The 27,500-nt window shown below is 35.7% G+C and overlaps 1 long non-coding RNA gene across 1 annotated transcript in view; it reads right to left on the bottom strand.

Annotated features, from left to right (window-relative positions):
* Window positions 1–25,835, bottom strand: part of LOC136832104 (uncharacterized) — a 149,920-nt gene extending 124,085 nt beyond the window's left edge. Inside the window, exon 1 of the long non-coding RNA XR_010851054.1 lies at window positions 23,398–25,835. This is a non-coding gene — a long non-coding RNA (uncharacterized lncRNA). The remainder of the gene's footprint in view (window positions 1–23,397) is intronic.
* Between the last annotated feature and the right edge of the window lie 1,665 nt (window positions 25,836–27,500).

Raw genomic sequence — 27,500 nt, 5'->3', positions numbered from 1 at the left:
GAGAGAGTGTATGTCTATGTCCAAAGTTATGAGCAAGAAAAGTTCAGCATTTTTATACAGAATATGAGTAGATGATGTCTGCTGATAACACAGTTGATTGGTAATAATAAGAAGAGGTTCCATAAGACAACAGTACACCAAAATTAATTTAGCGTCTCTGTCCTCTGTAAACTGAAAAGAGGTCGATGGCTACGAAAAGAGAAGCCGCCTCGGATTTCAAGGTCTGTGGCGCCGGTTCAAATCCGCAGCCGACTGGTCAGAGAGTCGTTCACTTTGCTATCTGTGTAAACACCCCGGATTATGTATGAGAAATCAACAGATAGGTTGCCTGAAAGCAAATGGGTGTTACAGACTAATACACACACAAACAAAGCCACTCCCAACATCTTCTAAAGACATAACAGACACCTCACACGTCTCGAGACTGTCGAGAGAAGAGCTCAATTCTCCTCGCTGCTGGGAGAAAGGGAGAGGGGATTTAGTACAATACATGTACACATGCCCTACCGAGTCAAGCGATGTCAGGCAGAGGCAGCCGATCGAGAGAGAAGAGATCCCAACGAGAGATCAAAGTCCTTCAAGAGATTGGCTGAATCGACTTACAGGATATAAAAATGGGAAAAGCAGGTTAAACGAGAGAAGAAGAAATAGATGTAAACTGAAAGTGAGGGGAAAGATGATGAGCATGAACAAATACCTGAACGATTAGAGGCATGAATGTCAACATGTAAGTAAATATAACAGAAGATGAGGGAGAGAAAACATAGTTGATGTAAGACACTGAAATCCCTGTTCAGCCATCTGTGGAAGAGAGAAGAGATTATTTCTTCCTTTTAATGTATATAGAGAGGAAATTTGGTCGTTTATGCAATCATAGAGAGTTTTTATTCATGCTATAATAGTTCAAAAGTTCTTTCTTTGAGAAGTAGGTGTTATACAATATCGTATCCCTAGAGATTAGAAAAACGAGATTCCAGTTTTCAGAAATTGGAGAGAGAGAGGATTTTTCAAAAGAATGAAAAACTATATTCCTAAACTAAAAGCTAAAAACTAGAGTATAATAAAAAAAAAGCCTTTGAGAGCAATGTCTCCGATATTACTTCCTAAAGCTAATGCATTACAGAGTGGTAGAGAGAAAGAGATGTCATTACACGTCGTAATATATAAAAGACCATATTTCAGAGTTTAAATCTTTGAGAACAACGAGGAGACTTTCAGTTACTTGCAGTTAACCTGAAGAGGAAAGCAATATATCTTCCCACAATTGTAAGAGAGAGTTCTGAAAAGAGAGCAATGGTGTGAGAGAGAGAGAGAGAGAGAGAGAGAGAGAGAGAGAGAGAGAGAGAGAGAGAGAGAGAGAGAGAGAGTGGAAACAACGTCCAAATATGGAACAAGAGATTCAGATGTTAGAGACATAAAGATAGAGTTGTAGAGAGAGAGAAAATTTATAAAATGGAGAATATAAAGGAGAAAAAAACACAAACTGAAATATGAAACGTTTAAGAGAGAGAGAGAGAGAGAGAGAGAGACAGAGAGAGAATTACAGACCTTACAATTTGTTGGTTCCCAGGTCCTCAGTGTGAGGCACTTTGATGTCTACCAGAGAGTTGCTAACGCATCTTCCGGTATATTTTGCATCTTCCAGTCTTGGATGGTCTGGGATGCATCTTAGATATTTGTCGAGCTTATTCTCAAACACATCTACGCTCACTCCTGTTATGTTCCTCAGATGAGCTGGTAGCGCATTGAATAGACGCTGCATTATCGATGCTGGTGCGTGGTGGATTAATGTCCTGTGTGCTTTCCTTAATTTTCCTGGTATAGTTTTTGGCACTATTAATCTACCTCTGCTTGCTCTTTTTTGATAATTTTAGTTCCATGATGTTTTTTGGTAATTCCTTCTATCTGTTTCCATGCTTGAATTACCATGTAGCGTTCTCTTCTCCTTTCAAGACTATATAAATTTAAGAATTGTAGTCTTTCCCAGTAGTCAAGGTCCTTAACTTCTTCTATTCTAGCTGTAAATGACCTTTGTACACTCTCTATTTGTGCAATATCCTTTTGGTAGTGTGGGTACCATATTATATTGCAATATTCAAAGTGGACTACGTACGTACGTTTTATAAAGCATAATCATGTGTTCAGCTTTTCTTGTTTTGAAGTGCCGGAACAACATTCCCATTTTTGCTTTGCATTTTGCCAATAGAATTGCTATTTGATCATTGCATAACATATTCCTATTCAACATCACACCAAGGTCTTTAACTGCTTCCTTGTTTGTGATTGTCTCATTATTAGGTCCTTTATATGCATATAGCATTCCTACTTTATCACCATAGTTCATTGATTCAAATTTATCAGAGTTAAATACCATCCTATTTATCTCTGCCCATTTATATATTTTGTTTAGGTCTCTTTGTAGCGAGTTCCTATCTTCATCACAAGCAATTTCTCTACTTATTCTTGTGTCATCTGAAACTTCTTACTACTGAGTCCTTAACATTACTGTCTATGTCTGCAATCATAATCACAAACAGCAATGCAGCTAACACCGTACCCTGTGGTACACCGATATTACCGTAGCTTCATCCGATTTCTCATCGTTTGCAATCACTATCTGTTTTCTATTTTGCAAAAATTCTTTTATCCATCTTCCTACTTTGTCAACAATGTTATGTTTTCTAATTTTTTTCGCTAATATATTATGATCTACCTTGTCAAAAGCTTTTGCAAAGTCTAGGTAAACCACATCTGTATCTTTTTCATTTATCATATTTTTATATATGCTTTCATGGTGGACTAACAGTTGGGTTTGTGTACTTTTTCCGGGTACAAAACCATGTTGTCCTATATTGAACAATCTATTTTTCATTAAATGTTTCATTATATTTTTTTCATTACCCTTTCATATACTTTCATAATATGAGATGTCAGACTCACAGGCCTATAATTACTTGCCTCTAGTCTTGAACCACTTTTGAAAGTAGGAGTAATATATGCTAATTTATGCTCATCATAAATCTTGCCTGTATCTATACTTTGTCTTAATAATATTGCTAGCGGCTTTATGATTGAATGAACCACTTTCTTTAACAATATGGCAGGTACTCCATCTGGTCCTGCTGCTGATCCATTTTTAATTTCATTAATAGCCTGCACAATATCGGCTTCTGTAATATCTATATCTGATAAGTATTCAGTATTTTCATCTCTTATTTCTGTATCATTATCTTCATTGTCAATTCTAGTGTAAATTCACTCTTATATCTTTCTGCTAATATGTTACATATTTCCTTTTTTCATTCGTTAATCGCCCTTCAATTCTTAGAGGGCCTATTTCTACTCTTATTTTATTCATCTTTTTGCATATGAATAAAAAAATTTTAGGGTTTTGCTTGATATTTTGTAGTGTCATTTCTTCTAGGTTCCATTTTTCATTTTCTTTTGATTGTATAATCTTTTGTTCTGCATTTTCTATCTTACTTTTTAGTTCCATCACTTTCCATGCATTCTTTTCTTTTGCAAGAGCTTTTTCCACTTTCTAATTTTCTGGAACAAGATCCTTCTGTCTCTTGGAATTCGTGACTGATGCTTACTTTTTTCTTCGGTATATATTTTTCCACTATTTCCTCTAATATTTTATATAATATATCGGTATTTACCTGTATATCATCACTTACAAATATGTTTTCCCATTCTTTGTTTAATTCTTCATTTATTTTTGACCAATTTATATTCTTACTATAGAAATTGTATTTTCCATATCCTTCCCATTTTTTTCGTCTCTTGCTTTTCTTTTGTTTTCGTATGTTCTGGAACGGACTGTTAGTTCTATGACATTATGGTCCGAAATACTCGTGTTATATACTATTATTTCTTTAACATAGTTCACCTCATTCACAAATACTAGGTCTAAAATATTATCCTTTCTTGTTGGTAGGTGATTTATTTGCTGAATGTTATGTTCTAGTAGCATATCTAATAGCTTTTCAAATTGCCTCTTATCTTCTGCACTACTATTGTCTCTTTTTATATGTATAAATACAACCACAGTCTCTATTCGTTCTTTCCATTCTACAAAAGGAAAGTTAAAGTCTCCGGTTAGGAGTATAGTCCAGTCCTTGTGATTTCTACATATTTCATCCAATTTTTCAATTATTATGTCAAACTCTTTAGTATTAGGGGTCTATATATTACAATGTTCACTAATTTTTCAGATTCAAATTCTACCGCTATTAATTCACATTCTGTGTTACTATATTTCTCACAGATTTTTCCTTGATTGGCATCTCTCCCATATATCGCGGTCCCCCTTGATTTCTATTTTTCTATCTGATCTATAAGTTTGGAAACCCTTTATCTGGTCATCATTACCAGTCTCTTGGGAATACCAGGTTTCACTTATATTCAATATTTCTATTTTTTTTCATTTTGGGTTAGTTCTTCTAAGAACTCTATCTTTCTTTTGAGTTACTCGAAACTAGACCCTGCGCGTTCATCACTATGATTGTTTGCATATTATCTCCATTATCTAATATGGGTAATAATAAGGATTTTCCCATGTCTCTTTCCTGTTCTGATATGTTGATCTTTTTTCATTTCCAGAAATTCGTACATTAAAAATCCAACTTTTCCATTATATTTGTTCTTCCAGCTTCATATTTATTCACTTTGTGCATAAACCTGCACTTATCTCCATATCCTTGTGCTATATCTAGGTGCTGATGGCTCATATCGTGGTGCTGACTTTTCATAATGTGTTGTTGGCTTGCTTTTTGCCTTCATCACATGATCTTTGTTCTTTTCTTTATTTGTTTCATTTTTACCTTGGTTTTTTATATGTTTTTTTGATTTTGATTTTGGTCTTTCATGGCTACAGGATGCATGTACCTACATTTCTTATTAAACCTACATCCATTTCCTTCTTTCCAGTTTCTACATATTTTTGGATGTAGATCTCTGCATTCCTCTTCATAGCCATCTAGATATGCACATTTGCCATAGATCTCATAATTGTGACATATCTTGGGATGTTTGTAATAACATCTTTCACCAAACCTGCAATTCCCTCTTTTCAAAAGGGTGCATACTGTGTCTTTTCTTTTTTCTTTTTTTTTCTTGTTCATTCCCCTCAGTATGGAGATCCGGTACAACCTCTTTGGGATTTTATTTTGATTTATCAGGTCATAATTTATTTCTTCATATGTATGTTGCTGTATTGCCTCATATGTAGAATCTATGAGTTTCTCTGCATCCATACTATTATCCTGTTCTTTGTTTTCATTAATCTTTTTCTCTCTCTTCAGTCTTATTTTCTTCTCTATTTTCCTCTTCTTCCTCTTCTTCATCTTCTTCATCTTCTTCATCCTCCACAATCTGTACATTAAGTCTTGATTTAATGACCTTGTCTATCCATACTAGACATGTTGAGCAAAATATTTTTGTGTCCTTATTTCTATTTTGCTCAACTTCAGCACATGACGGTGTGTCGGCACGTGGCAAGCATAGCATTTCCTAATCAGGTTTTGTGGATTTACAATGCTATACCACACTCTACATAGTTTACATGCTTTAGGCATCCGTTTGCCTATTGCATCAATCAATATATTCACTAATTCCACCTTACTTATTTTCTTTGATGGAATGTGTTGATTTTTGTAGATTTTCTTTATAAGTCTTTTGATAACTTGAACTTTCATTGGTATCTCTTCTATTATTTTCATTATATTTTCTACAGATTTGCTCCAGTTTGAAGGATCGTATCCTTTCAATATGTCTGTGAATGATTTCACATCTTTTTGGTCAATGTTGCAATTAATCTCCATGATCAGCAAACCAAGTTCCTTCCTGCCAATTCATCGTATTGAATATCACCGATGCAAGCTAGATTTCTCCACGTTTTGCCACTGTTGGCTGATTCCTCCATGATTTTCTGATTTTATTAATTCACTCGTAGACAACTTATTAGACGGTTTTTCGCTCTAATCTGATATTAAGCTAATCACCGATAATTCGCGAACACTTTTAGCTATATTTCATTCGCTAATTGTATGTAAGACGCATATTATCGGGTAGATTATCCAGACCATGAACGATTACGTCGCACCGAGAGAATGTCACATCACAGAGAGAGAGAGAGAGAGAGAGAGAGAGAGAGAGAGAGAGAGAGAGAGAGAGAGAGAGAGAGAGAGCCTGAAACATATTTTTGTAACCGAAGAATACTTTCACTTTCACAAGCCACAAGAGCTCATCTGTTAGTTCAGAATGCGCTGAGGGCGAGGTCCTTTGAAAAAAAAACGTTGTCAGCGGATCTCGAAATGGGAATGAAAGGAAACATGTTAAACGTCGGAGGAAAGGGGAAATAAAAGGAGATATGGTAAATGTTGGAGGAAAATGGGAATAAAAGGAAATACGTTAAATGTCGCAGGAAACAATTCTTTCCGTTTCAAAATCGACCACTGAAACAGTTGATGGCCAGTATAAAGGAACTGACAGTATACAGTACAGGGAGAAAAAACCGGTCGTTTAATGCACCAAAGTGATGAGAAGAGAATGGGAAAAAAATTTACACAAAACGTATAATCTATGATGAAGCCATCATCTGCCCCAAATGCTGCGAGACGATCTTTTCAAGTTAAGAGAGAAATATCTATGAAAAATTAAGATATTCGAGACAAATGAGCTTAGTAAACCTAATATATACAACAGGTGTCTTTTTAAAGAATGCATCCTTAATAATAATTATTATTATTATTATTATTATTATTATTATTATTATTATTATTATTATTATTATTATTAATATAACATTTTCTTAGTTAAAATGAATCCCTAAACAGCACTTATGAATAATAATAATAATAATAATAATAATAATAATAATAATAAAAATAATAATAATAATAATAATAATAATAATAATAAGTTAATTATTCTATTATTATTATTATTATTATTACGGGTTATTATTATTATATAATATTATTATTATATAAGTTAAATTACTCTCCAAAAACACATAATAAATAATAATAATAATAATAATAATAATTTATAATAATAATAATAATAATTCAATAATAATAATAAATTAATTTAAATATAAAGTAATAAATACAAGATATACAGTTATAATATTATAATACATTAATAATAATATTATTATTATTATTATTATTAATTAATTAATTATTATTATTATTATTATTATTATTATTATTATTATTATTATTATTATTATCATCATCCCTGAAAAGGAACCTGGAAAAACTAGATGCCGAAGTAGCTCCAGGATTCATGCAGAGGAACGTGCGATTACAGTAGAAACAACGCACATACAAAAGTGATGGACTACTAAGGAGGTTAGGATGCAGTCCGGAACCCCACACTATAAATACCACCCAGTCGAATAAAATGACTAAGATAGACAATAATAATAATAATAATAATAATAAATTAGATTCTAATGAGAATCTGTTCAGAAAACGAAGCAGTTTAAACAATCCTCAATTTATCCATGTATTCAATCTACCAAATCTATTCATTCTATCAATTGTGTCGAAAAACAACAAAAATCCTTCAAATGAAATCCTTCAGTCGCCAGAGGACATAAAAGCCTTCCCGTGCTCAAGAAGGATTCCTTGAGGACGAACTCCTTCGAAGGATTCTCGCTAAGCCCTTATCCTACCTTTACCTAAGTTTAATTAGGACAAGTATTCACTGTTTCACCTGAGCAGGTGAGGCCGAGAGACGGAAGACGCGGAACTTCAATTAAAGTGTTTGATCGAGAAGCTATATCAAGTTTTTTTTTTGGGGGGGGGCTTTTTCTGAAGGAGAGAGAGAGAGAGAGAGAGAGAGAGAGAGAGAGAGAGAGAGAGAGAGAGAGAGAGAGAGAGAGAGAGAGATTTCAGGGGTAATTTGTTAAGTAATCAGAAATTAACGAAAAATCTGAATTTCAGAGAGAGAGAGAGAGAGAGAGAGAGAGAGAGAGAGAGAGAGAGAGAGAGAGAGAGAGAGAGAAAAATTTTTGTTAAGCAAAAAGTATCAGCCGATAGACGAAGAAAATCTGAGAGAGAGAGAGAGAGAGAGAGAGAGAGAGAGAGAGAGAGAGAGAGAGAGAGAGAGAGAGAGAGATTTCAGGGTAAGTAATTTGTTAAGTAATCAGAAATTAACGAAAAAATCTGAGAGAGAGAGAGAGAAGAGAGAGAGAGAGAGAGAGAGAGAGAGAGAGAGAGAGAGAGAGAGAGAGAGAAATTTTGTTAAGCAAAAAAAGTATCAGTTGATAGCCGAAGAAAATGAGAGAGAGAGAGAGAGAGAGAGAGAGAGAGAGAGAGAGAGAGAGAGAGAGAGAGAGAAACATTGATTAATCACACAATTCTAAGGAGTTTTTCCAAACTTGCACTCGGACGAGCTGCTTCGAATACACCAGTTTAGCAGTAAATTTACTATCTCTCTCTCTCTCTCTCTCTCTCTCTCTCTCTCTCTCTCTCTCTCTCTCTCTCTCTCTCTCTGTACCGGGGAGAGCGAGATAAATAGATTATGAATGACCGTAAGCCATTAATTTAAAAGTTGTCAGTGAAACTCGCATAATTGCAACGTATAAATTATATAATGACTGTCGTTTGTGACGAGTATTTAAAATTGTTAAATATACATATTTATATACATATATATACATGTACAAATATACACAAATATATACATATACACATACGCATATATACAAAGTTAAATATATATTTAGGTTATACGTATATATATATATATATGTATTTAGGTTATATCATATATATATACATATATGTATTTATATATATATTTATATATATATATATATATATATATATATATATATATATATATATATATATATAAAGATAAAATATATAAAGAAGGAAACAAACACTGGAGTGCATGAGGCGACATAGGTCCTTTACTTAGCAGACTGAAGAAATAAAAAGTATGTTTACAAAGAAAGCTCATATAAATGACAGATGGGGATTACAAAGGAAACATATGTACCTTGAATCCAAAACACAACTGAAGAATTAGTAGAACTGCCAAAACAGGATTAAATATTTAAGAGGTTTTCCAAAGGATTAGGATCAACCGTTCAGAAGCAGGGACAGGACAATTAAAAGATTATACAGGGACGTGACTGACCATCTAAAAATTTTTAGTAAACACAATAATTCTCTCTTTTTTTTATACAATAATAACTTTTTGCAAGATGAACATATTTACCAATAAAAATTATATTAAACATACGTATATATAGAAAATATATATCAAGTAACTAACTTGTAATTAAGTCAGTGATTTTATCTTTTAGGTCATTCTTGAACATTTTTCTAATACAGGGTCCAAATAATACATGCCAGGGCTAAGATTAAAATTACAACTGGAAGTAAGCTGGATAATAGCGGACTCAATAGATTTCTTGAAGAGAAATCTTTCGATCTAACGATCACTGAACTTTCAGTCCAATTTATCCTGTGAGAGTTTTCACTTAAATGAATGAACATAGCATTGGATGTTTGTCCAGTTTTGACAGAATACTTATGTTGCTTAATAAGTACATCTAAATCTTTGCTAGATTGGCCAATATAAAAAGAGGGGCAGTCAAAACATGGAATTTTATATATTATGTTGTTGTTTTCTTTAGGGCTATTTTTATTAACATTCTTTTGAGTGTGTTATTATAATTGATTTTGTTTTCAAAACCACTAAAATAAGGCAAGCTAAGAATGTTCTTAGGGGTTTCTTTCTTCATGTTACTTTCACTATAAAACTTTTTGTGGGCTTTGTTATAACAAATATCTAGTATATGTGAAGGATAACATAAATCTGTCCCTATTTTTTTATGTATTCAATTTCTTTATCCAAATACTGGGGACTGACAATGCGCAAGGCTCGTAAAAACATAGAGGAAAAAATTTATATTTTGATGTTAAGGTGATGGCCTGAATAAAAATAGACGTAAGTTAAGTTGTTGGTTGGTTTCCTATAAATACTGAATTTACATTGAAATGGTTCTCTATGTATTAAAACATCTAATAATGGGAGGCAACTGTCTTTTTCTAATTCTAACGTAAACTTAATGGATGGTACCTGGTTATTCAAATTACAGAGTAAATCATTTACATCAATACCAGCAGGCAAAACAGTTAAAATATCGTCAACATACCTATACCACTTTAAAGAAGTATAAATGATATTGGGTATATATCGTTTTTCAAAGAATTCCTTGTACAAGTTTGAGAGGAGTGGGGATAAAGAGTTGGCCATTGCCATACCAAAAATTTGTTGGTAAAATGCACCATTGAATATAAACTTACAATCACAAATGCACAACCTAGTGAGAGAAATTATATGACTTGCAGGTAGAGATAATTCATGATGGATTAAGTCATTACTAAGATACTCTAAAATAGAATCTATAGGGACTTTAGGAAAAAGAGAAACATCAAAACTAACGAATCTATCAGTGGGGCAAAAAGTGATTTTGTTTAATTTATCTACTAAATCTAGACTATTATATACGTGAGAATCTGAGATAGTTCCAAGTAACGGAGACAAGAGTTTGGTAATATATTTCGAAAGTTTATATGATATTGAGCCAACAGTACTGATAATAGGCCGCATAGGATTGTTTTCTGTGTGTTTTTACTAATCCGTATAAGTAAGGTAACGAGGGATATTTTACCGACAACTGACCTATTAGTTCTTTTTTTTATCTTTAAGGATTTTTTCACTGTGCTGTTGAAACTTTTTTGACTTGATCAATGGGATTTTTGTTAGTTTTTTTTGTGTCGTATCATCATCCAGTAGGGCTTGCATACGTGATATGTAGTCAACTTTATCTAAAATTACAATACTATTCGATGGTGAGGATGGGTCTATTCCAGCTCTAATAAATATATCTGAAAACGACAGGTATATGTATGTACGAGGTAATAGACTTTTATCCTTCTCGTGGTCAGGTCGGCAACGCGACCTCCTTGTGAATATGGTAATGCGGGTTCATTTCCGCGACCGGCGTTCACAGGCTCTTCAATTTCTTCTTCCGTTTGGATATTTCGGCTTTTACAAGCATATCCAAAAGAGGAAAAATTCGAGAAGTTAAGAGGGCATTGTGGCTACTACAATTTATATATATATATATATATATATATATATATATATATATATATATATATATATATATATATATATATGTATATATATATATATATACTGTATACATATATAATATATATAGTTGTACATACATGTATGCACATGTATATGCATGTGTACAGTATATATATATATACTGTATACATATGAAATATATATACTATACATACTACATATATCTATGTATCTATCTATCTATCTATCTATATATACAGGTGTATCTATCTATCTATCTATCTATCTATCTATATCTATCTATCTATATATATATATATATATATATATATATATATATATATATATATATATATATATATATATATATATATATATATATATATTGCAACTTGAATGGGACTCTCTCTCCAAACCACCTGTGTCTGTTTTTACATCTGTAACGTAGCTGAGAAACAAAAATTAATTTCAATTGTTTTAATTATTAGAACTGTGGCTTCACTCACCCCTTCATAAACTCTCTCTTCATTCCCCAAAATGGTTAAGCCTAACCCCTTTCTCTGTTCAAAATGACTGCCTAAGGCCTTGTTCCAGATGACCTTCGAAGATGCCTTCCTTGATGGCGCCAGACAACGGACAAGGCCCCTCAGAAAACATGGCAAAGATTGACCTTTGCGCCACCTATGTTGGATGCAGTGCATAATCCCCGAAGGTTATTTATAGATGATGCAATGGAAATCGAGAGAGAAAAGCACTCCGAACGTCACCAAGGACGGATGTCCTTAACTTTGCCTGACCCTTGAACCTTCCACGTGTTTGACCCCGAGGCTCGAACCAGTATAATTTTGTAGTGGCATTTCAATTCCCTCCTTCATCGCCAGTGCCCTATCGAATGAGGACACCGTCATCTTGAAGAAGATAATGTACCAGAATAAGGTTTCCTAGTCAGCCACGATTCCTGTTATTTCTCTGTCTGATTTTTCAGTAAATTGTGTTGGAGCATTCATTATTAACGTAATTATGCATTTAGTGTTGTACTGAGTTATTTGGCACCATCCATGCATTTTCCTTAGTTCCCTTTGAGTGTCTTATTATTCTCGCAGGTAACCGTCTTGCATACATTGCAGATAGGCCTTGACTGTGGAATCTCTCGGCTCTATCCATGTGCAGTCCCCCCTCTACCCCCACTGCGATGTTTCCAGTTATGAAGACATCGTTGGCGTAGGATATCTATTCTGTGTAGGATTTATTCATTTAGCAGGCCCAGTAATTTGTCATTCTTCTGATCTGTGTTTGTCATGTTAATATAATTAGTTAAGAGAACCCTTGAGTTTATGCAATTTTCCCTCACATGAAGGCCCTAAGCCACAGATTTTCTTTTGTCTGTCAACGAATTGTCCTAATTATATTAGAGTCAGATGTGTAATAAATATAAGGAACTTCCTGCATTCATCCATTGCCACCCAGAATCAAGTAAGTATCCCTCGGACATTCGTAGCAACTGGCGTACCTTGCCAAGAATTCAATTGCTTTGCAATTGTCAGCAAAATAGCAACTGCTAGCCGGTCTGCATAATTAGAGACGACCCTAATATCATACCCCCTCCATTTTAAGCACATGAGAAGAGCCAGTTCCACAGCGCAAGTACATGCCGAAATATTATGTTTAAGTTTATGCTAGGTGCGAAAAGTGACTGCAATCAGCGTTAGGTAATTGATAGACAACGTGCATGCCAAATTAGTTCATGAGAAGAGAGAGCGTATTAACAATTCCACGAGATTTTGTGCTTTCGCATGTTAGCTGCATGTTTTAAGAATAGGAAGCTATTGACTAACTCAGTCGAAGAGTCAAATAAAGGAATAGAGCCCTATTGCAGATAGGCACACTGTAGGCGACCACCAAGGCTTTGACTCCAGCTATTTTTGCATTGCTGGATTTATCTCTCTCTCTCTCTCTCTCTCTCTTGATTGATTGATTGATTGATTGATTGATTGATTGAAAGGGAAGGCTAGGAAGTGTTCAGGAATTTAAATTTCCGCTCTCAAGACGAGAGAATAGTAATTCCGACACGGAATCTTCAATTCCAGGCCATTTGGGCCTATCCCTAACCGTCCGCCATCTTTGATTTGTGAGTTCCATTAGAAATTCCATTGTTATAAAAACTGCACGCACAGCACTCATTATCCCTTTCTTTCGCTCGCTAATTTTTATCCATACGCCCGTGCACCTCGCCGCATTTATGTGCACCTCGCCGCATTTTTGAAAGTAATAAATCCTTTATTCTCTGAGTAGGTTACTCCTCAGCCAGCCAATAGTATTCCTGTAAATTTATTTATTGACGAATATATCAGCGAGAATTTCCTCGTTCATTCATTACTGCAGGAGGCCCGAGCAGGGGAAAAGGGTAGGCTCAGATAAAAGCCAGACACGTGGTCAAGACGACACCCCGCCCCCCAAACCCCACAACCCGCCTGACGCATTCATTTGTGGGCAAATGTCACGAGACTAGAAGTAAACATTGGAACACTATTATTAGTAACGTGTGAGCTAAGGTTTTTTCTGATAAGGGAAAATAATTTCTTCCTTCCCCACGCATAACCTCAGCAGTCCAGACTACCCCGTGCATGTTATAATATTAAGCATTTTTGTCTTACCCTCGTGCGTTGGAAATTTTAATATTCGATAGGATCAATGTACTGTTTTCATTACGCCACATTTAACATTATTTGACAGCGCAAGGAAAATATCTTTACACACTATAAATGTATAACCCCGTAAACCTTTTTCTTTTATGTAGTTCTGCAGCGTCTCTCCGCAAAATGAAATATACATAAAGGCTTATGTTAGTCTGGGCTAAATTTTCGTTTATTCTAAACAACCGAGTGTTTAAGACACCCTAAAATTTGTCTTATTCAGACATATTAATTTTCGTTCATTCTGAACAACTGAGTGTTTCAGACACCCTGAAATTTGTCTTATGCAGACATATCAATTTTAACTGAGTCTCTTCAGACACCCTGAAATCTGTCTTATTCAGACATACTAATTTTCGTTCATTCTGAACAACTGAGTGTTTAAGACACCCTGAAATTTGTCTTATTCAGACATATTAAATTTTTGTTCATTCTGAACAATTGAGTGTTTAAGACACCCTGAAATTTGTCTTATTCAGACATATTAAATTTTCGTTCATTCTGAACAACTGTGTTTTTCAGAAACCCTGAAATTTAAGTCTTTTCAGACATATTGAGTCTCGTCAGACATAACGAACCTGTTCACCCAAACAGCCCTGAGTCTTTTCAGACATACTGATTTTCTAACGGGTCACGCCCATATAAGCGTTATCTCAAGATGTCTATGACATCCAGAGCCCAGCAAAATGAGAATTTCAAGTTCTACATGTCCGCTGGAAAGGACATGGGACTGTCAGGACAAGCCCTGCGGGATTGGGTCCAAGAGAGAGTAGATGATGCCAAGGCGGAAAGAGAGGCAGAAAGACAGGAGAAGGAGAAAGAAAGAAAAGCCCTGGAGAAACAAGAAGAGGCAGAAAGACAGGAGAAGGAGAAAGAAAGGCAGGAGGAGAAGGCGGCGGAATGAATAGCCCAGGAGAAGAGGGAAGAGGCAGAAAGACAGGAGAGGGAGAAAGAAAGAGCTCACCAGCTTGTGATGGCAGCTCACGACATGTGCAACATACCAACACCCTCTCCTCACTCAACCCTCAGCAGTGTGGGCACCCTCATAAGAAAATGGGGCAAAGTCAAGACTGAGGCCTGGCTCGACCACATTGAAAAGGTCCTGACAACCTATCAGCCCTCTACCGAAGAAGTGTATCTGATCCTGGGAAAGCACCTTGAAGGGAAGGGTGCCATTGTATTCAACGCTCTTCCCCCGGAGGATCAAGGAAGTCTTGACCTTGTCCGCCAAGCCATTATAAAGCTTTTGAAATAACTCCCGACCATTGGAGGAAAAGGTAGAGAAATATGCCATGGAATCAGGCCAAACCTGGTCTGAGTGGATCTTCAAAAAGACCCAGGCCCTAAAACAATGGCTAGAATCTCTGGAAGCCACTAGTGTGAAGGATGCCCTCTAACTCTCCCAGCTCGAGGACTTCTTATTTCATGCCCTACCAGCTCTCACCACTCATCTATGCGATAAGGCACCTAAGACAGTGGTCGAGTGCTGCCGTTGGGGGCGCCCCCATAAGAAACTTGTGTGTGGGTACTGTAAGAGAACAGGGCACCCCACTCAACATTGCTGCTTGAAGGCTGAGAATCAGCCAGAAGCCCCCTCTACGTCCTCAAACAGGACAACACCCCGAGCCACACCTGGGTCGTGGACGAAGGGTAAAGGGCTTGCTCCCACCAATGGGACAGTTCCAGGTAAAGATTATAGCCGGACTTATTGCCCGGCTTGCAAGATCTATGGGCGCTCCGCCTAATGGGCAAGATGCCTTAATAATAATAAGTCAAATACACCCGCCCTTGCCTTGGCAGTCACCGACCCAACACCTTTAGGTCCTCCAGCCCAGGATCCCATTTATGTGGCACTTCCCCGAGCTAGGTGCCCCACCAGCCAGGCCAAGGCATTTGATGGTTCTGGTGCACAAATGTTCCTCATAAGGAAATACAAAGTTCCCCCTGGAGCTGCCATTAACCGAAGTAAACTCGTCATGATTGAAGGTATCAATCACTTTAAGAAGATACTTCCTACTGTCAAGTTGAGGATCACAAGACCTCATAGATCTGAAATCTGCAGCCTTGCAGTTGCCAAATACATTCCTGGAGGTTATGACCTCCTGGGGCAGGACTTCCAGTCCCCATCTAAGTTACAGCAATCCAGGGTTCCAAATCCCCCAAATTATTCATTAGGCACAAGTAAGCCTCAACCGTCTGTATTCGTTCCACTGCCAGTGCCACCTGAGTGCAATGCGCAGTGGCTTCCTCCATCAAGATCGATTCCCGATCCCATTCCAGTGCCCGGCCCTGCCCTAGTGCCAGTGCCAGGGCCCCAAATAGATCCCCCTCTAGGAGATCCCACACTTGATTCACAATCTCTGCCAGTGTTACTTGGGTGCACTGAGCCGTGCCACGCTCCGTCCGTCCCGAACGATGAGCAAATTCCAAATCAAATATTAATGCCTGACTCTGCCTTAGTGTCAGCGCCAGAGCATGCCCCTGCTCTCCATTCCAGAGATCCCAGTCTGGGTCCCCTCTTTTCTCCCGGCTTGACTCCGCTACCAATGCCGGTAAGAGAGATGGATCCCTCCGACCACAGCGGAAGCTCACCCAAGGGTGCAGACTAACAACCCGTGCCTGAGCTGGTCATTCTTACCTGCAAGCCTCTCACACCCCCCACGACTGCTTCCTCTCTGTCTCAGTCTGCCACAGACACAACAGTGAGTAAGGATTCTGCCATGTCTCAAATGGCCAATGAACTCAAGGAACTGCAACGGATCTTGGTAGAGCTTGCAAGGAAGGCCCCTGCATCAGCCATCAAAGAAGCCGACACTGGTGGCACTCAAATACCCTCCCCAGGCTCGGTTCCACTGATTCCCTGACTGAGACAAACCATCAAAGTATGAGAGGTCAGTGGAGGAAATACTACGGGCACGGATGATTCCAGGTAGCTTAAACAGGGTCCCCGAGCTCTCCTGGCACCCGTTCCAAAATGGCACAGTGCCATCCCTTTATCCTACAAAGACTTTGGATGTCAGCGTCCTTCACCCATCTATTTTCCTTATAACCCTGTCCCTTACTCTTTTCCTTTAACATTTCCCTTCCTTACTTTTGACTATTATCCACCATTATTTTATGCCTTACCAAGGCCCATTTTACTTCAATCACTTCTGCCAGTGCAGAGTGCCATTGACAGATATGCCAACTGTATAAGTCCTATGACTCCCCTTTCATGCCTACCACAGCATGATGCATTTAAAATACGATATGCCCTCGCCAAGAGTTATTATTATATGAATGCCAACTTGGCACAGTGCCATTATTGTTGATACTGGCAAAATATTCTGCCGGAGGAGTCGCACCCTCTAGTTACTTTTGTGGCCTTCTTGGACTAAAGAATGAACCTAGCCATTTTCCACAGGCTAAGGAATGTAATTTCGGCATATCTAATCATCATCTTTTATTAACAATCATTGATTACTCTGAATCTGTCACCTATTCTCTTTGTGAATCTTTGTAATAAATCTCGAGTCTCAGACTCGAAACCTTGTGTTTAGAGTGCCCGAATGGCACTGAGCTGTTTTGTGTTAATGTAAATGTCACAGTGTCATTTTGCCTCTTAGAATTAATTGCTACGCAGAAGTTTAAGTTAAATTATAAGGCACCAAAGGGAAATGAGAGAGAAGTAAAGTAAAATATTTCAGTGAGTTTGCTTGCTGGTAATCATTCTCACCCGATCTAGGGTGTGAATGGTAACTTGGTTGGGGAGGTGCAACGAGTGGGACCTCTCTCCAAACCACGTGTGTCTGTTTTTACATCTGTAATGTAGCTGAGAAAGAAATAAAATTAACTTCAATTGTTTTAAATACTAGAACCGTGGGTTTCCACTCGCCCCTTCATAAACTCTCTCCTTCATTCCCCAAAATGGTTAAGCCTAACCCCTCTCTCTCTTCAAAATGGTTGCCTAAGGCCTTGTCCCAGATGACCTTCAAAGATGCCTTCCTCCACGGCACCGGACAACAGATGAGGGAGGGGCCAAAAAGAGAAATTGGCGCCTCACTATGTTAACCCTCCATGAGACTGACTACTGCCATGTGGCCTATATAGAAAAGGTGGCAAAGATTAACCTTTGCGCCACCTATGTTGGACGCGGTGCGTAATCCCCGAAGGTTATTCATAGACGATGCAACAGAAATCAAGAGAGAGAAGTGCTCCGAACGCCACCAATGACAGATGTCCTTAACCTTGCCTGACCCTTGAACCTTCCCCGTGTTCGACTCCGAGGCTCGAACCAGTATAATTTTGTAGTGGCATTTTAATTCCCTCCTCCATCGCCAGCCCCCTATCGAACGAGGACACCGTCATCTTGAAGAAGGTAATGTACCGGAATAAGGTTTCCTAGTCAGTCACGATTCCTGTTATTTCTCTGTCTGATTTTCCATTTATTTTCCATTGTGCGATCACCTTCAGTAAACAGTGTTGGAGTATTTAATGTTAACGTAATTATGCATTTAGTGCTGAACTGAGTTATCTGGCACCATCTGTGCATTTTCCTCAGTTCTCTTTGAGCATATTATTCTTGCAAGTAACCGTCTTGCATATATTGCAGATAGGGGGTGTGGAATCTCCCGGCTCTATCCATGTACAGTTCCCCTTCTACCCCCACTGCGATGTTTCCAGTTTAATGAAGACATCTTCGGTGTAGAATATTTATTCTGTGTAGGATTCATTCATTTAGCAGGCCCAGTAATTCGTCATTCTTCTGATCTGTGTTTGTTATGTAAATATAATTAGTTAAGGGAACCCTTGAGTTTACGTAATTTTCCCTCACATGGAGAAGGCCCTACGCCATAGATTTTCCTTTGTTTGTCTACAAATTGTCCTAATATTGAGTCAGATGTGTAATAAATATAAGGAACTCCCTGAATTCATCCGTTGCCGTCCAAAATCAAGTTAGTATCCCTTGGACATTCAAAGAAATATATATATATATATATATATATATATATATATATATATATATATATATATATATATATATATATATATTATATATATATTATATACATATATATATACACATATATATATATATGCATATATACATATATATATATGCATATATATATATATATATATATATATATATATATATATATATATATATATATATATATATATATATATTGCAAATTACAGCTTCCTGGGAAGATAGACTAATTTAAAATTTCTATTTTTGAAAGACGATATTCAGCTGATTAGAATGTTTTTCCTAATAAATATGACCCAAATATTAGAAGATCATCATGACTCGTTGTCAATAAAGTACTTATTCATTTGACTAAACCGTTTTAACGTTGTTAAAGTAAAAGTAACTCATTTATCATAATTAAAGTTTCATTAGCATTATAGATAGTGTCAAATCAATTGTAATAACTTTATGGAAAAATTATATTAAATTATTCATAATCTAATGAAACCTGATCAAAACAGAGATTCTGAAATCGATGCAAATGTTTATATCTTGAAGGAACTCGCGTATATAAATTTCAAAAAATTAGCTGTTGCTGCTATTAGTATTTAATCGAGTTAAATACCCATGAGTCTTTAATCGGGTTAAATACCTTGAGTCTTTAATCGAGTTAAATACCTTGAGTCTTTAATCGAGTCGAATCCCAATAGCATTTAATCAAGTTAAATCCCAATAGCATTCAATCGAGTTAAATCCCAATAGCATTTAATCGACTTAAATCTCATTAGCATTTAATCGACTTAAATCCCATTAGCATTTAATCGACTTAAATCCCATTAGCATTTAATCGACTTAAATCCAATAGCATTTAATCGACTTAAACCCATTAGCATTTAATCGACTTAAATCCCATTAGCATTTAATCGACTTAAATCCCATTAGCATTTAATCGACTTAAATCCCATTAGCATTTAATCGACTTAAATCCCATTAGCATTTAATCGACTTAAATCCCATTAGCATTTAATCGACTTAAATCCCATTAGCATTTAATCGACTTAAATCCCATTAGCATTTAATCGACTTAAATCCCATTAGCATTTAATCGACTTAAATCCCATTAGCATTTAATCGACTTAAATCCATTAGCATTTAATCGACTTAAATCATTAGCATTTAATCGACTTAAATCCATTAGCACTTAATCGACTTAAATCCCATTAGCATTTAATCGACTTAAATCCATTAACTTAATCGACTTAAATCCATTAGCAGTTAATCGACTTAAATCCCATTAGCAGTTAATCGACTTAAATCCCATTAGCAGTTAATCGACTTAAATCCCATTAGCATTTAATCGACTTAAATCCCATTAGCATTTAATCGACTTAAATCCCATTAGCATTTAATCGACTTAAATCCCATTAGCATTTAATCGACTTAAATCCCATTAGCATTTAATCGACTTAAATCATTAGCATTTAATCGACTTAAATCCATTAGCATTTAATCGACTTAAATCCCATTAGCATTTAATCGACTTAAATCCCATTAGCATTTAATCGACTTTAAATCCCATTAGCATTTAATCGATTTAAATCCCATCAGCATTTAATCGACTTAAATCCCATTAGCATTTAATCGACTTAAATCCCATTAGCATTTAATCGACTTAAATCCCATTAGCATTTAATCGACTTAAATCCATTAGCATTTAATCGACTTAAATCCCATTAGCATTTAATCGACTTAAATCCCATTAGCATTTAATCGACTTAAATCCCATTAGCATTTAATCGACTTAAATCCCATTAGCATTTAATCGACTTAAATCCCATTAGCACTTAATCGACTTAAATCCCATTAGCATTTAATCGACTTAAATCCCATTAGCATTTAATCGGCTTAAATCCATTAGCATTTATTCGAGTTAAATCACATTAGCATTTATTCGGGTTGAATCCCATTAGCATTTATTCGAGTAAATCCCATTAGCATTTATTCGAGTTAAATCCCATTACCATTCATTTGAGTTAAATCCCATTACCATTTATTCGAGTTAAATACCATTAGTATTTATTCGAGTTAAATCCATGAGTATTTATTCAAGTTAAATCCCATTAGCATTTATTCGAGTTAAATCCCATTAGCATTTATTCGAGTTAAATCCCATTAGTATTTATTCTGGTTAAATCCCATTAGAATTTATTCGAGTTAATTCCCATTAGCATTTAATCGAGTTAAATACTATTAGTATTTAATCAGGTTAAATCCTATTAGTATTTATTCGGGATAAATCCTATTAGTACTTGTTCGAGTTAAATCCTATTACTGCTTAATCAAGTTAAAAACTATTTACATTTATTCGAGTTAAATCCTCTTAGTATTTATTTGAGTTAAATCCTATTAGTATTTAATCGAGTTAAATACCATTAGTATTTAATCGAGTTAAATACCATTAGTATTTAATAGAGTTAAATACCATTACTATTTAATCGATTTAAATAGTTTGTTGACGTAAAAGGCACAAAAATAATAATATATAGCGAAATTACTTTGGTAAAATATAGCCCATATTAACATTTATGAAGATTAAAATAAATTTTTTAGATTTTAGTTCCTTTTGAATATATTAATATACTAAAATTACTTAAAATATTTACTGTATATATCAACGTGACTTTTATGAAAATTATATTAAATTATTTAAGCTTTAGTTGCATATAAACGAGCCTATATATGTTATATTGCATGTTCCTCTTTTGAGGAAAAAAACGAATTTTCAAATAACCAATTGGTTTTCAATCGTACATTAACGCTGGTTACAATATATCCCATATCAAGGTTACCTTTTACGAAAAGTGAAATACTCGTAGTTTGTTTGAATTCTTGTTGCATTTACAAATATTAATAATAGAGTAAAAACATATTTATCGGACTTTTACGAAAATTGAAATAAAGCTACAATTCCTAGTTGCGTTTATAACTGTTAATAGTACAACAAAATGATTTTGGCAAAATATAGCCCATATCAAGGTTACGTTTTACGAAAATCGAAATATATTAGTTTAATTTTAGTTGCATACAGCCGAGCCTATACGGTACATTGTTCCATTTTGGGGGTAAAATAATCAAATTTGTTTTTAATTTTACCTTGACACTGGTAAATACCTATATAATGTTTTAATGTTACCTTACTAGTAAAATACCTATGTAATGTTTTCATGTTACCTTAACACTGGTAAAGTACCGATGTAATGTTTTAATTCTAACTCAACACTGGTAAAACACCTATGTAATGTTTTAATTCTACCTCAACACTGGTAAAATACCTATGTAACGTTTTAATTCTACCTCAACACTGGTAAAATACCTATGTAATGTTTTCATTCTACCTTAACCCTGGTAAAATACCTATGTAATGCTTTCATTTTACCTTGACACTGGTAAAACATCTATCTAATGTTTTAATGTTACCTGACTAGTAAAATACCTATGTAATGTTTTAAATTCTACCTTAACACTGGTAAAGCACCTATGTAATGTTTTAATTTTACCTTGACACTGGTAAAATCCCCATCTAATGTTTTAATTTTACCTTAACACTAGTAAAATACCTATGTAATATTTTACTAAAATGAAAATAAATCATTTGAATGTTAGTAGTATATAACCGAGCACCGAGCCTACATGTTACAACGCCTGTTCCATTTCGGGAAAAAAGTTATTTTAATCTCATATTAACGCTGGTAAAATATATGTCCCATATCTATGAAATGTTTTACGAAAATTAAATTATCTATTTAAATGTTAGTCACGTTGAAAAGGACTTACACTTTACAAAGTCTGTACCTGATATAGAAAGCTACTAACTTGGCGTTGCTTCGATGAAAAAATAACTACTTTCTAATACTGCCATAACGTTGGTAAAACATATTCTAGATCGAAGTAATATTTTATGAAAACTGGAATACAGTATTTGCCTCTAAACTTCACTCAAATTTTGTAAAATATATCCCATAATAAGGCAATATTTCACGTAAAATGAAATAATGTATTTAAATTTAATAATGTCTAAAACAGCTTACAAGTTACACCGTCTGTACCACAAATACAAGTCAGCTAACCTCTGCCTCTAAATTCACCCTAAATTTGGTAATGTATACACCATTTCGAGGTCATATTTCATAAAAATTTATATAAGGTATCTGAATTATAGTTACGTCTAAAATACCTTACAATTATAAAATATAAGAGGCACCTTATTTTGAAAATGTAGAAGGGCCCGCCAGGGAGGGAAATATCCCTGTGGAGGGCTGTACATAAAACCAAAGTGAAATAATTAACACCGTCTATGCAACAAATAAACAAATAACTTTTGCCTCTAAACCTGCCTTAACACTGGTAAAATACAACTCACTTCGAGGTAATATTTTATGAAAATTGAAGTATAGTATTTGAATTTTGGCTGCTGCGTCTAAAATAGTTTACACTACAGTTACACCATCCGTACCACAAACACAATCAGAAAACATCGCGTATCTTGGTGCCAAACACATACTATTAATCTAAAAAAAATGCATACTTTTAAATCACGGCATTGCTTTCAGATCTTACCTTAACCATCTCTTGCTCAGCTGCCGCTGTTGGAATTCTGGATCGAGTTAACACGACGAGAGGAAGGAATGGGGCAATTCCTATTTGTCAGGAATAACAATCACTTGGATTTTGAAAGCTAGAGGCAATTCCCATTTACAGGATAAAAATCGCTCGGAATTTGAACGCTATGGCAAGTTGCAAAACCGGGAATGTGAAACCTCGTGAAATTGTTGTCGACACTTGCTCTAACAAGCTGTCACGACGAACACTCGATGGCGTGAATTATTGGAATATTTTGAGAAGTTTTCGTAACTCGTGTATATGAATTTCTTTTTCACTCGGGTGCAATTCAGACTCACCCTGGAGGGGTGGGGAGTAGGGAGTGGGTAACGTTTCATGCTAGGCTCACACGTAACACACGTTTCTTGTGAAGAAGTTCTGCTATGGGTGTTATTACGCCGAAGAAGGAGACGTCGTAGGAAGCGGGTGTTTTGGGTCCATCCAGTTATAGAAATCAAAACTGCGAGCCCATTTCACGTTTGATTCAAAATTGCATCTTTAGTTGTTTCCATAGCAACGAAACAACAGGTTTCACTCTCAGCAGCCACTCATTCCTACTTTGGAGTCTTCGGACCGTGAGTTATGCCCAACCACGCGACGACAGTTTTGTGGGCGTTGCCAGCCACTCATTGCGGCAGCAGTCGAAATCGACTTCGGTAACTGGCTCGTCTGAGTATTAAAAAGCGTTTTCTATATGAATAACCAACTGCCCACACTATAACCACTGGTTTGTGGTGTGGTGTGGTTTTGTTGTGGTACACTACGCGTGAGCCTAGCCTAAGAGAAGCTTTCAACAGGAACTTTTTAAAACAACGAAAGATAGTACAATAGAAAGTTGTACTTTGTGAAATTCTAGAACGAGGACTTTTATAGTCGGGATAACTAACAAATAATTGAGAACCTATTCTCAAAAGGAAAAAATATATTTAATCCACACATTTAACAGATGAAAGCTAGTAGGACCTACATTCAAAAGGAAAGATAAACATGATTAATAGATAAAAACTCGTTACGAACTACATTTAGTCGAATACAAAAAACCACTGAATGGAAATTTAATTATTCTTGAGGCAGACTTGTATTTGGGATGGTATTGTAAGTAAATCAATCATTCAATCAATAAATAGACAGACAGATAGAGAGATAGACAGACAGTATATAGATAGGTAGTTAGAAAAATAAACAGATAAGTAAATATATAGAAAGATAGATATATAGACAGATAAATAGATAGATAAATGAATGAATAAATAAATGAATAACAAAATAAATGAATAAATGAATAGATAGATAGATAGAGATAGATAGATATATAGATAAAATGTAAAGAACCTTACATTGCTCTGTTTCTCATTTTCCATATTTATTCCTCGCCAGGACTAGAATCTCAAATTCCAGTAATAATATTTACCTTGTTGTCCCACTCCATAATTATTAATCAAATATTGGTGAAACTCGATCTCTGTTTAAAGTAGTTGATATCTATGACAACATCTGGGTCATCCCAGAGGCGACCAAAAGCCTCAGAAGGATTCTGAGTTTGGGCTAACATTCCTGGCCTGTATGACGTCATACAAGCCGTAGATGTTTGTTGAATTTAATGTGAAGTTCGTTTGGGGCAACTTCCTGGCCTATACGACGACATACAAGCCTTAGATGTTTGTTGAATTTAATGTGAAGTTCGTGTGGGGCAACTTCCTGGCCTATACGACGTCATACAAGCCTTAGATGTTTGTAGAATTTAATGTGAAGTTCGTTTCGGGCAACTTCCTGGCCTATACGACGTCATACAAGCCTTAGATGTTTGTTGAATTTAATGTGAAGTTCGTTTGGGGCAACTTCCTGGCCTATACGACGTCATACAAGCCTTAGACGTTTGTTGAATTTAATGTGAAGTTCGTTTGGGGCAACTTCCTGGCCTATACGACGTCATACAAGCCTTGGATAATGGGTGAAATCAATGTGGAGTTTGTTTGGGGTAACATTCCTGGCCTATGTGACGTCATACAAGCCTTGGAAAACGGGTGAAATCAATGCGAAGTTCTCTTAAGGGACGTAATTTACAGTCTCTCTCTTGTTGTGACTTTCCTGGAGTTGCCTTGCAAAGCATATATCACCTAAATAGGCCCCATAAAGGGCACTGCCGTCAATGCATCTCATGTGGTGCACTGTAGGCATTACTCAAGGTTGTTTGCAGCGTCCTTTCGGCCCCTAACTGCAACCACTTTTTTTAGCCTTTTACTTAATCTCCGTTCCAATTTCCTTTCTTCAATTTTGCTGTCCAGGACTCCAACTCTCTCTTTTCATTGTAGTAAGTGCTTGGATTTGTAGCCAAATTTTCATAAATCAACGTTGCCTAAATACCTTTTCTTTCATCAAAACAAATAGGAGGCTTTCTCTCTCTCTCTCTCTCTCTCTCTCTCTCTCTCTCTCTCTCTCTATATATATATATATATATATATATATATATATATATATATATATATATATATATATATATATATATATATATATATATATATATATATATATATATATATATATATATATATATATATATATGTGTGTGTGTGTGTGTGTGTGTGTGTGTATTTATATGTATAATATATGTATATATATGTATATATAATATATATTCATATATATTATACTGTACATTATATATATATATATATATATATATATATATATATATATATATATATATATATATATATATATATATACATACTGTATATCAGTACACTATAAAAAAACCATACCTAGAAAAATGTAAAGAATTACTTCGTAAAAAAAGAACTTCATACTGTAATGCTATTATGCGTTATTCTTTTACACAGTCTCTCTCTCTCTCTCTCTCTCTCTCTCTCTCTCTCTCTCTCTCTCTCTCTCTCTCTCTCTCTGGACCTTTGAGTGTGCCAGCAGCGGATTTTGTTCTAAATCTGATTCCACTCAGGCAAATTCCATCACGCGCCAATGGTTTCCTTTCGAGTCAAAGTTGATCCGATTATTCGGGGATCTCGTGGAATAAACTCCTTGTTATTTTTAATTTAGTTGTAAAATCAAATAACGTACGTTGAAGCTCAGTACTTCACTGAAATATGAGAGTAAAAAATGAAAATATGTAAAATATTTAGTCGCCGTGGAAATAATTCAAGGAAATCTGATGCATTTAACCTGAGGAACTCTGTTCCTAAATCGGTTTCTAGAGCAATGTCCGCCATCGGCTTGTGACTTGACATACATGCATTCTCTCTCTCTCTCTCTATTTCATTGCTCTCTCTCTCTATTTCATTGCTCTCTCTCTCTCAATCTCTCTCTCTCTCTCTCTCTCTATTTCATTGCTCTCTCTCTCTCTCTCTCTATTTCATTGCTCCCTCTCTCTCTATTTCACTGCTCTCTCTCTCTCTCTATCTATTTCATTGCGCTCTCTCTATCTGAACAAAGCGGTAAGACATGCGATTTTTATCGTCTCTCTCTCTCTCAACAAAGCAGTAAACATGCGATTTTTACTCTCTCTCTCTCTCTCTCTCTCTCTCTCTCTCTCTCTCTCTCTCTCTCTCTCTCTCTCTCAACAAAGCAGTAAGACATGCGATTTTTACTCTCTCTCTCTCTCTCTCTCTCTCAACAAAGCAGTAAAACATGCGGTTTTTACTCTCTCTCTCTCTCTCTCAACAAAGCAGTAAGACATGCGATTTTTACTCTCTCTCTCTCTCTCTCTCCAAAACAAACTGTCTCAGAACTGGCCAAAGATGATCTCAGCCGAAGGAAACATTTTTGCCTCAGCAGTTGTGACAGTCAGGTGGGCAATGGCATTTTTATACGTCAGCCTTGATGATGAAATATCCTCAAAATACCCTTCATAAAGGACAAGATGATATGATCAGAATGTCAGTGGAGACCAAGCTGACAGCCTGGTTAAATTATGATAAAAAATTTAAGCCGAGTATTGACTGCTTTACCTTCTGAGAGCAACCAGATTCGCTGGACAGCACAAGCACCAATATGCAGTAGGTAAATGTGCCTCGCTGTCGTACTTCTCCAAAGCTCCAGTGGCCCTT

Source organism: Macrobrachium rosenbergii, chromosome 49, assembly GCF_040412425.1.
Source record: "Macrobrachium rosenbergii isolate ZJJX-2024 chromosome 49, ASM4041242v1, whole genome shotgun sequence".
NCBI lineage: Eukaryota > Metazoa > Arthropoda > Malacostraca > Decapoda > Palaemonidae > Macrobrachium > Macrobrachium rosenbergii.
Note: the sequence above shows the minus strand (reverse complement) of the source record. Positions and strands in the feature narration are given on the sequence as shown.